At 35.1% G+C, this 12,616-nt stretch overlaps 1 pseudogene; it reads right to left on the bottom strand.

Moving 5' to 3' along the window:
- Nucleotides 1-7,750: 7,750 nt before the first annotated feature.
- LOC149247672 (small ribosomal subunit protein uS19 pseudogene) lies at nt 7,751-8,107 on the bottom strand (annotated as a pseudogene).
- Nucleotides 8,108-12,616: the final 4,509 nt, after the last annotated feature.

Raw genomic sequence — 12,616 nt, 5'->3', positions numbered from 1 at the left:
CTTATAAGTGTTTTCTAAATTGTATATCCACTCAAACAAACTCATAGATAAAACAAGTCTTGACCCCACACCAAATGCCTAAAAGGAAACTCTCAAGCAAGCCACCCAACGTCACCTTGGTGGACTTATCTCACCATTTAGACTACAAGAAGGATATCATTGTCTAGAGCGGAATGCTAAAAGATCAAGCAAAACTAGGTCATTGAATAATGAAGGGAAGTTCCTTAACGAAGACTAGTGATTTGACACTACTCACTTTCAAACTAAAAGGTCAGGGATAAGTGTGCGAATAGTAAAAAAAACCATGAATTATTAATAAATTTTTGAATAATTTTAATTAGACAGCTATTCTTATTCATGCAACAAAATTATACTTGAAAAATGAAAGATAAAGCTTGCTCAATTAACCATATAACATGAGATGCTAATAAAGCATATATCCAATGGCACAATAAAAACAGAAAATGAATCATAAATTGTCCATACAAGGCATTAGATCATTGGTTCATCATATTCATGAGCATTGGAGATTGAGAGTTAATTATCATCATCAAGAGACCATTCCACAATTAAGAGATCATACACCAATAGTATTAACTATGTTTGGGACAATTAAGAGGTATGCGTTTGTGATGATAAATAAAGGAAATATTCAAACTTTTCATTGTTACTAAGGAAAATGAAGCCAACAAAGTTGAATGTGAACTAATTACACATTTGTAACATTCAAATGTCATCCATTTATCATCAATTTATCACCATTTATAGTTGGGTAGTTTGTAATCATAGAATTGTGATCCAAAAGATGTATTTGTAACATTCTAAAGTGTGTAATTAGAACTAATGAACCATGATCAATACCATTAGTGTGTGAGCACAATAACAACTATGTATTTAAAACAAATTTCCATTAAGACTAGAGATAAATTTAAGTTTTAAAGCACCCGTAAACAATAAGAAATTCCATATGTCAACATCAAATTTTTAAGAATTGTGCACATTGTCTAAATTGGGTTCAGAGTGCACCAATAGTGGCACTATTGGGCTTCGAGTACTATCTTGTTATGTCTATTAGGATCTGGCATTTGAAATTATAAAGTGATCATACATCTACAAAAAGAGATGCAAGTAAAAGACAATCTTAAAAATAGTGAATTGTTAGCTTTATGAACCAAGTCATTTCACGTTCCCATGCATAAGGGTGTTGTTAAAATGCCAAATGTGTTCAAAGAATGTAAGAAATAAATGTATCAAGAACAGAATTTGACCATGATGCAAATGTGTCAGCCCTTTTCACAATTATTTATAAAGATATTAAATATCAAGGTGTTTCATGCATTCATGTACTCATGTGAATCTTAAGAGTGTTTACTATGTCATACATATGTTACCTAGATATGTAAAATCCAACATGAACAAGTATTTGTGAGATCACTTGTATTTGTGGTGTTTCTTGTTAGGTGAAATAGAATATTTGGAGAAAAAAGGGCATAATATAAATGCATGAAGCAATTAAATAAGATAGATGGAATACAACTGTGAAAAGAAAATAATAGAACTAAAATTGGAAAATATCACTTTAAGCAATCCTTTATTGATATTCCAAACTAAATGCAATGTTCACTTGCCTTTTCTAGGGGGAAATCTCCAACATGAGGAGCTCCAAATACTACAATATTCACTTGATAACCCATTACATAGCTTCTACTACTATATATATAGTTTCTAATTGATGAAAACCGTAACCACCTAATCAACTTCCATTAATGAGGCCTCAACCACTAACTAATGGACCTTCTTTAACAAGTTCACTTACATTTATAGATTTCACACTATACTACTATGTAGAGCCATATTTAAAAAATATGGTTGTCGATACATTAGCAATCTATTCCACTAACTATGGAAGTTAAGGTGGTTGTGGAACCCTAACAATAATGCAATGTTGTCACACATAGACTTGACAAAGGCTTAGCTAGCCTAGGACTAAAAAAAATTCAATGACTTGACATGACTCAGTGACTTGGAAAATACTCAACAAATACAAATGTCCCTCAAAATACAATAACTCCAGTGCCCAAAAATATGGTGAGTCTCGATGAGTGTGGCAAGTTTATGGTGAGTAGAGAAAGTGGTGAGTTTGTTGGTGAGTATGGGGCCTAGAGAAGACTCCACAACACACAAAAAAAGAGCCTTGGATGAGTCAAACTACAATAGTACAATGTGTATAGTTGAGAAAATTCTTCTCTTGCATTTCTCTTGTTATCTCAGTGTTCTCTCACTGTTGTCTTTTGTGCACATATCATATCTACAAGTTTAGAAGCTTGTAGTTGTCCAAAGCTCTATATTTTTGCATTGGTCAATTTATTTCAGTATTGTTTTGGATTGGTGTTTAAAAATATTGGTTCTATGAATATATAACACTATGGTAGGGGTTTCTCTACTCTAATTTTCGAGTTACAAGAAAATAAACTAGTTATTCTGAAATTCGGGCCATGTTAATTGTGGAAGGGAAACCTAGGTTGAAAGTTGAAACCATGGCATACAAATTTCAAATTTCAATCCTTTCATAGAAAAAATTGAAACTATGTCATTTTGAGTTTGACTCCTAAATTTGTTAATACAATTTTGGTATGAATCATCCTTGTAGAGTATTAGAAATTTTCTAAGAAAGTACCTAACAACGCAGCCTCCCATAGCTGGTCACATGTCTTGTACTATTATTTTTGGAAATGGATCTTCATATACGGCTTCCTATGAAATTCAATGTTTTTACCTAGAAACTGGTTTTAGATAATGAAAAGGCTACCCTTCAGAGTTGGTCTTGCCATGAATATGACATATATCCCTATTATTTCCCTCTCGATAACCTAACTGCTAAAGCAAAGAAGGGTTTTGAGATGCAAGGAGAAGGGGAAAAAGAGAATGGGTTACACGAGCAAACCTAAGAAAGTGAAGGATCAAAGAAAATTCCCATCAGATACTAAAGTGAACTTGGAAGACAACTTTGATTGGAATAAGAATAAATGTAAAGAAAGAAAGTTGCAAAACAAGAGAGAAGAAACCATCATCAACTGTGAGTTCAAGAAGGAAGAAATTCATCTAAGGAACCGAAAGGTAAAAGCTACAAAAAAATAAAGTTTTAGTTAGGAAAAATAGGCAGGAAAAGGAAAAGAATGTTGAGAAGAGATGAAAAAATAGTTGAAATTGTGCACAAACAAATGTAAAGTTAGTTTTAAAACATCCATACAAGTAGTAAGGGCTTTCATTGCAAAATATGCATCTCTAGTAAAATTAATTTGCTTCTATTAAAGAGACAGAGATCCTAGATATATGTGATTTCTGAAAAAATTGGTGAGAACTAGAGTTCAATGTAATAGACCTATTTAGTCTGAATGAGGGAAAGAAATCTGAGAGAACAGATCATGTTTGATGAATCAATGAATAATTAATTAACAACAAACAAGTCTATTATACCTCTGAAGTGATTGTTTTCAAGTCAACTATTGTTTATGTTACTTTTAACTACTATTTCTTTCATCTAGTTATCTTCCAATAAATTAAGTTTAGTGTACAAAGAACAACTAGTCATATGAGTCATTTGAAATCAAAACTTCTAATGGGTAAATTTTTCTTCTTTTTAATATAAATTTGTCCCTAGTTTTTACCTATTGCAATCTCACATTTCTCTAGCAGGAGGAGCCTTCCCATGTTTTGGTTCTTATAGTTACAAAACATAGTTCTTTGAAAACTTGGGTGAGACCAGAGAGTAAGTCATCAGCTCAAACACAGGAAAAAATCAGGCAAACTAGGCTATGTTTTTCTGACAAGAATGAAAATTTTGTATTGACCAAGAAGCAAGTTTGACTTGCTAGCAAGTCATTTTGGCTTTTTTTCTCTATTGGCCTCAGTTTGACTAGGAAACTATAACAAATTTTGTAACAATTATCTTGATAATGTTATCAAGTTATAAATACATATTTTTAATGTAGTGGAAGACTAAAAGAGGAAGATGGAGATGCAAGTAAATATGATAGTAGAGATAGTATTTATACCACAGGAGAGATTTTGGGCATCTACCCAAGAATGGATGACAATGAAGAGGACTTCCCGAATCCAATTGTGCCAAAAATTTCCACCAAAGATCCACTTTGAGCCTCAAGATTGATATTCTGAAGAGTGGATTTGGATTTCTCTTCATCCCAAAAGAAAGTACTATTTTCAACTACAACAACAATCTCTTCACTTGGAGATAAGTTTTTGACTGCCTCAGGATCAAGATCGTTGTTGGTCATATACTTGTCAAGTTTATCCAAGGACACCATTTCTTGTGAGATAAATATTAAATCTCGAGGAAAGTTACTAATGGGTTCTTGAAGAATTTTGAAAATAGATGTTGCAGTGAACATCTTCCCTACTATAAGCTTTTCTCCTACAAAAATGTATGTAGTGAATGTCACTACTGAAACAAGTGAACGCATGCTCCATGTAGTGAAAGTCACTACTGAAACAGGTGAAGGTGTGCTCCATAGAGTAATTTATTCACTAAAATAGAATACATAGTTTTTCAAATCCATTTATATTCGAAATTCCTAAAAGACTCTACACGTGTTTGGAAATGGTCTTCCCTCATATAATTCAAAAACTAATTAGTTGTATGAATATCACACATTTTCATTAATTGGAACTGATATCTCCTATTTCTCTTGGAGCCCCAAGCTACAATGCCCATTATCAGTGCCATGTAAACAAAACCAGACAACCTAGAAATGCCCAAAACCCAAAACATGATTAATAAAGTAGCCCAAATCTGTAGAGCTATCATCTAGAGGTAATGAAGCTGCAACATTTTATCTAAAAGTTGTTGAGCATCCAAAACCATGTAATTTACAATTTGTCCAACAACATGAGCTTGCCTAGTGGAGCTTGACAATCTTAAGCCATTTTTGTATAAAGTTGTGATCAGAGTAGACCTTATCAGCATGCCCAACCTCTGACATTGAACATTATACTTTTGGGAGAAAAGAAACTCAATGGATTTTGATAAAAATAGTATGAGTACAAGGACAAAGGCTTCATAACGAGAGATTTGATCTCTAGATGTAAAATCAAAAAAACGTTGCATCAAAAATGGGCCAATATACATCACACACAGTTTTTCAATGGCCAAGGATGGAGTAAGTGCAATATTTGGCCAAAAGAATCAAAGCAATGTAAGGTGTACAGGGTGTTGGTGTTCCACTATGTCATTAGACCAGTTTGATTTAAAAAGTTCAAACATATTTTCATAGCTATCACTAGGTGTCAATGCAGAAACATTTGTAAATTGCAAAGCATTTTTGTAACCTTTATTCAATACAAGATTCAACCATCACCATGTATCCCTTGATAGAATTCTTGTTGTAGCATAAGGGGTTATCAATTCTTTCTTAGTGTCAAGACTCAGAATGCTACCATCTAGAAGAGGATTGTGTAATTTGTTTTTTGTTTCCTCAACAATGGTTATTCATGTAGTCCCTTTGAGGGCTAATGCCAGAAGAAATCCATAGGTAGGGAAAATTATGAATGAAAAAAGGTCATCAAGAGGGAGAATACTATATGGATTAGGAGTTGTGGACATTAACCTGATGATTGTAGAGATCAAGAATATTAGATATTCATAATCATAAACCACCAAAGACCCAAAGACTTTGGATGTGTTGTAGCTTTGAATTTCTTCTCATGTCTAATTTAATGCCCCAAATACAATCTGTGAAAGTGCTTGGACTAGTGTGTATATTACCTCGTGGATAGCCCATTTAATTCTAAGGCCTAGTCTTCCAAATCTCCAAATGCAGGGACCCACATGCAATAAACTTACAATTCCTGTAACAACTAAAGTTTCTTTGAATTTGAGACTAACTTTGAGGCTCTAGCTTTGGATCTGGCCCTAGAGATTGGTGTTTTGAGGGAGTTATTTTTCCTTTGATGATATCTTTCATGAACAAGGTAATTTTTTCACCAATAATTCAATATAAAGAAATAATAGACCAATGTTGATGAGGATGACAATTTTGCATTGGGAACATGGATGTGAATATCTAATATCTTGATGATAGGGAACTCTATGTGTCTTGGGTGATAATACTTGTGATATCTAGTTTTTTTTGTCAATTTCCTACTCCTCCTTTGGCTTTTGGGTTTGTGATTTCATCCATACCTTGCATATATTGCTGAGATGTCTGTCTACATTCACTAGATTGATATGATTCGTTCTGAAAAATATCACTCTCCCCACTATTAACATAACCCTTCTCAAATTCTTTTCCTTCTGAGGTCTCGAACCCTTGTATATCATGAACAAATGGATTTTACAACCCAATCTAGAACCCAAGTCAAGATCGACAGGTTCCTCTTGAATTCTATAACAGAATCTAAGGGATTATGTGCAAAGGGAGAGCATCGAACCCTATCCCAACCTAGTAAGGAAGAAGAGTAGAAGGTAAGAGATTATATGTAGACGAAGAGCATCGAATCCTCTCCCAACCTGGTAAAGAAGAAGAGTAGAAGGTAAGAGATCATGTGTAGAGGAAGAGCATCAAACCCTCTCCCAACCTGGTAAGGAAGAAGATTAGTGGGTAGGAGATTATGCTCATAGGAAGAGAATCCAACAGGAGACCTGAAATCTATACGTCAATATTTGATATTGCATATGGACATGTAAAAATTCTACTTTCATATAGAATACCTAGGGCCAACAATAAGTTGAGTGGGAAAGAGACAAAATATCCTAAGTGATACTAGGTGGAGGGCATACATGGGAGAAAATATTGTTTCATACAGTTAGAGGACACATCTCCCTTACCATCTAGTATTCTCCTATAAAGAGCATCGAGTTACTCATATTAGGGATAGAGGGGTGCAAAATCAAATCAATTTTGGTAAGCATTGGGTTGTTAATGATTTATGGGCTCATTCCTAAGTGGTACATAGTAGAGAAAGGCCCAATATCTATTTCTGAGTGGTCCAAATTAACTGGGAACTATTCCTCATGTTGATTTTCATACCCAGGATGAGTGAACTAGCTTATTGAGGCTGGAGAAAAAGTAGAGAGACGTTCTCTCACAAACATTGGCACCTACTCTATGTCAAATCATCCCAGCTATAATAAATTGAAAAAGAGGAGGGTAGTATTGCTACTTACAGGCAAAGGATCTGGTTGGGAGGTTATTTCTTGTTTTCTCATGATACGCTCTTGACCTGGGCAACATTCTACATCTCCATAATTGTATAACTATTGTAGAGGACGCAACTGAGGCATTTGGCACTACAAACCAAGAAGGGACTACAATACTAAGTCTTCCTGGAAGCCTAGTATGAAATAGAGTTTATTTACAGTAAGTGTTATTAGCTTTCAGGCCTCTCCCTACCTAATAAGGAAGAAGAGTGGAAGGGAAGGAAAAATTAAATGAAATGATATTTTAATGTTTGCAAGCTGATTAAAAATAGTCTATGGAACCAGAATTTTTTTTTGTTGACGGAAGTTTCATCAAAATAACCAAATAGTTCAACTTGTACAATATATATATAGTGCATTAGCTAATTAAACGTAACAATACACCCAAAATTACTCTTCAAAATTTCATTTAAGCATTGTGAAAGGATTTACTAATGTGAATATGAAACCAATTATTTGTGCCTATACATGTAAGTAAAAAACAATTAAGAATACCCCACTACATATCCATCATATCAAACGATCTAAGCTGGTCTACTTTAGAGGAATAAACCAAGAGGAGTGTGTAGCACCAATACCAGGTCTTCCATGCTTAACTAGCTTATATGAAATAAAAAACCCTGCCAGATAATGGCCAATCATCTCAGGCTTGATTTTGGCCTAATTGAATATCTTCACATTGTAAACACCAATAATGCTACTAATCATCTCGGGAACAATTATCATGTTAGGGAAGTTGGTTCTAACTGGTTGTGGTTTCTCACTTGCAGGAGCTTCCCGTTTCGCCTTACAAAGCTTCTTGATCAAGGCCATTGGTTACCTCTTCAAACCTCATTGAAACCTTCTTCAAGCATGAGCATGGAAGAGATTGACGATATCTTCAGAGGTCATGTCCAAAAGGGCATCGAGATCAACACCCTTGTAGGAGAACTTCTTGAACGTTCTATTCTTTTTCTGCATTGTGCCAACATCCACATCTGCGTTCGCCACGACTACAACTGAATCAACAGAAAATGCCCCTACTCTACTCTAACAAACACACTCAATGAACACCTTACCTCAAGAGGTCATTTCGAAAAGGGCATCCAAATAAACATCCCTGTAGGATAACTTCCTGAACATTCTCTTCTTCAACTGCACTATGTTAACATCCATATCCACATCTTCCATGGTTGCAACTGAATCAATAGACAATGCCTCTACTCTACTCCTGCAAACACACTCAAGGAACACCTTACCTCAAGACTAGTAAGAAATTAATTGATTAGATTTTAACAATTTGTCAATAGAATAGCGGGAAATTAAATTTTAATCGGCGATTTTAGATTTTAGAGTAGCCAAAGTTTAGATTTTCACAATTTGTTAATTTTTTATGTTGTGACTATTGAGTAGGAGGTTTTTTCATATAGAGGTTATATATTTAATATTGTTCAAGGTCCAGAGAGTGATAATTTTGGTTGAGAGTGTCAATAAAAATATAAAAAAAATTATTTTGAAAAATGTTTGTATCATATGAGAGTATAAAAAACTTCTCTAAGAAAGTTTGTTCATATAAAGAGGGAAAGAGAACATGAGGTTTACACATAAAGGGAATATCAACTAACCCTTAGGGAGGTGGAATATATACTTAATTCTATGAATAATGTCATTAATAAACTCAAATATTCCTAGGTAGTCCATTATTTTTGGGGAATAATGTTATTAATAAACTTCAAGTAGTTGTAAGTAGCTCAAAAATACCTTATTAGAAGTTAGTCATAGTTTAGTTTACATTAGTCATTCCCATTACTAATTTTTAGTTTATTACTTATTAGCTAGTCATATATTTTAACCTGCGACTAAATTCATCATTTATGTTAGGGTTTTTTTAGTTGGGTCACTCAAAATTGGTCATTTTTGGTAGTATTTTACTTTAAAAAGTTGTGGTGACTAAATATTTTAGTCACCTAGTCACTAATTTCTCATTTTCTACTAGTGTTTTAAATTCCCTAGACATTAGGGTTTGATTAGAAAACCTCATGGAATAGTTCCTAGAGTCATGGATTTGAACGTTGAGAGTGGGGAGATGTTGTTTTGGTCTTTATGTATCAGTTTCTCAGTGAGAGAACAGGTTGGATTTTAGAGGAGAGAACTATTTTAGCTTGTACTTGGACATTTTCTGGAAGTCAAAGGACACAATTTGCAACTATTATCTAGGAATTCATGTGAAGTAAGTTTGTGATGTTATTTTTTCTCTGTTATAGCTTTATATGAAAGATATTCATGTTCTCTTTCCATTCATCAATTCTTCAATGGTTTTCCTTACAGTTTATAAACAAAATTCTTTGCATACAACTCTATTTTTATGGAAAAATCATTATGTGTTACTTTCTTTCTTGCTTAATGAATTCATGTTTCATGCTCATTAAGACCTTTCACTTCTTCTAAACACTACACTACACTGAAAAACCCTAAGATCCATCACAAAAGTAATGCTACCTTTCTCCTTTATATCTTTGTTGGTGTAACCCTTTGATCCTCTGACCTAGCTACCTGGTTTTTGTCCCTTATCTAACAACAAAACCCTGAATTTTCCAAAACCCACTTGAGCCTAGCTATCTAGCCTAAAATCCTTTAGATTCCAATCAACTCTTGGCTTTGATTTCATAGAGATAGCCCTTTATATTGATAGGGCTAGCTACCAAACTAAAATCTTGGTATGTGGTTACCTTCTTTGATTAGCTTGGGACATTGTGGAGGATAGCAGAGGGCATGACAACTAGGGAGTGCCAAGGTGTTCTAGTGAATGTAAGGTACCGAAGTCATGGAAAAATGTAATTCTAGTTGTTAGATCATGACTACCAAGGTGTGTTAGGGAATGCTAGGGCATGCTAAAATGTGCTAGATAGTACAAAGACATGTCAAACAAGACAAGATGTGTTAAGTGCAAAGGAATGCCAAGATGTAAAAGGGTGTGACAATGCATGCCAGGGACTCTCAAGGCGACAAAAGGGAGGAATAAGTTAAACTACAAAAAATGAGCACATAATAGGGTTAATAAGTCATCAATTTACCTTTTCCATGAAGGGCATGATAGGCACACCAACACATGGTTCCAATAGGTGCCAAGTGCCAAGTCTCAATGCATTCAAAGTGTCAAATCTTCCTCTGTTTCTTCTCATCTAGTTTCCAATAATTTATCTCAAATAATTTTAATATTAAACCATGCCAAAGAATACCAAGTCATCTCATCGCATGCCAAACATGCTAAGACTTGCCAAGTGCCAACATGTGCCAAGTGCCAATGTGCGTCAGAGAGTGTGATGCATGTTATGAAGTGGCAAAGCATATCAAAGAGTGATAAGGTGTGCTAGAGAGTGCCAATGCATGCTGAGGAGTATTAGGGAGTACTAGGACAACACAAGGGAGCACTAGGTAAAAATGCATGGAAGTGAATGAATATGAGGGTGTGTCGCGGAGTGTCAATGAGTGTTAGTTGTCATGCCAAGGAGGGAGTGACAAGGTATGCTAAGCATGGGTAAGGCATGCCAGGGAATATCAGGGAATGTCGAGAAGTGCTAGAGTGTGCTAGGTAGTTCCGAGGTGTGATAACATGTGCCAAATAGCGCCAAGGCATGCCAGGTGCTAAGACATGCTAGGATGTGCATGGTGCCAGAGTATGCCAATATGCATTAAGGAGTTTCAAGGAAACAAAAGAAATAACGAAGCTAAAATGCAAGGAAATGAAGACATAAGAGGGTTAATAAGTCAGGACTTTATCTTTTTCAAAAGGGGATTGCTAGGCACACTAACAATATGTTCCAATACATGCCAAGTGCCAATGTCTGCCAAGTGCTAATGTTTGTCAATGGAATATTATGCCAAGGTGTTCCGGGGAATTCTAGGGACTATAGGGCATGGAAACACATGATAGGGGAGTGCTATGCTATGCTAGAGCATGACAACATGGGCATCCTAATCATGGCAAGATGTTCCAGGTACAAAGATGTTCCAAGACATGCGAGGTGCCAAGGAATGTTAGTGTATTATTCCAAATCATGTTAAGGTGTGCCATGAGACTTGAGGAGTGCTAGGTCTCTCTCATTAATAGAATTGACATAGCTTGATTATGTATTAAATAATATAGTTCCTACACACACTAGTGGAACTTTATTTAAAGGAAATTTGCTAGATAATAAACCTAATAGAGATGAATCATGTGTTGAATCATAGGAAAACTATATTGTTATGACTTGAGGGAAATGATACATACTAATAACTTCTTAACAAATTGACTGACTATTATAACCACTATGACCTTGGACACATAATGAAAAGACTCCACAACGATGGTCTTAAATCGTTATCTTTTGTCAAAAAATATAGTAACAGGTACATAGCATCATCAAAAACGCATTGGAATGATCAATGATGATGAACATTTTTTGACTCTCACCAAAAGTAACCAAACAGAGTATTGGTGGGGGTCAATAAAAGATCATCACTAGAAGTGTCACCAAAAGGAGAATTAGTGATGGGCCTTTAACAATCCTCACAAAAAGTGTCACCAAATAGAGAATTAGTGACAGACCTTTAACAGCCCTCACCAAAAGTGTCATTGAAAATGGCTTTGGTGACAAACCTTAAAAGAGCATCAATATATACACTTACAACGACGATTTTTTAAAGACCATCACCATATGCGACATTGGTGATAGACCTTAAAGGTATGTCACAAGCACGAAGCATCGTCAAAAACTCATTGGAATCATCAATGATGAGGAACGTTTGTTGCCCGCCACCAAAAGTAACCAAAAATATCATTGGTGACGGTCAAGAAACGATTGTCACTAGAAGTGTCACCAAAGAGAGAATTAACAATGGGCCTTTAATGAACCTCACCAAAAGTGTCACCAAAGAGAGAATTAGTGACGGGTCTTTAACGACCCTCATCAAAAGTGTCATCGAAAATGGATTTGGTGACAAACCTTAAAGGACCATCATGATATACACTTACAACAACGCATTTTTAAAGACTGTCACCATATGCGACATTAGTGACAGACCTTAAAGGTCTGTCACAGGCATGACCCTCATCAATGACCTTTTTTCTTGTAGTGCCTTGGTTGTTTCACGTAGAAACAAGACCAAGGTTGTGACAAAAATAGAATGTGGGGCCAATCCTAGAACCCAAAATTTCATAACTTATTAAGAATTGCAATTAATTAAAAAATCCAGGAGCTTGGGAGCTCAAACCTTAGCGTTGGGCATGGTCACTTTATGTATAAGTGGGACCAATGACATAAAAGTTATTAACAAAGGAAAATGACCCTCGTAGATATATAAAAGGTTTAGCATCCAATGCATTAATTTGATGTTTACGGAGACAGTTTCTATGGCGCAAAAAAAGGTAAGGGAGCC

Source organism: Pinus tabuliformis, chromosome 7 (genome assembly GCF_031772625.1).
Source record: "Pinus tabuliformis cultivar Carrire ecotype Pingquan chromosome 7, CPIR1, whole genome shotgun sequence".
NCBI lineage: Eukaryota > Viridiplantae > Streptophyta > Pinopsida > Pinales > Pinaceae > Pinus > Pinus tabuliformis.
This window is presented reverse-complemented; position numbering and strand designations above follow the sequence as displayed.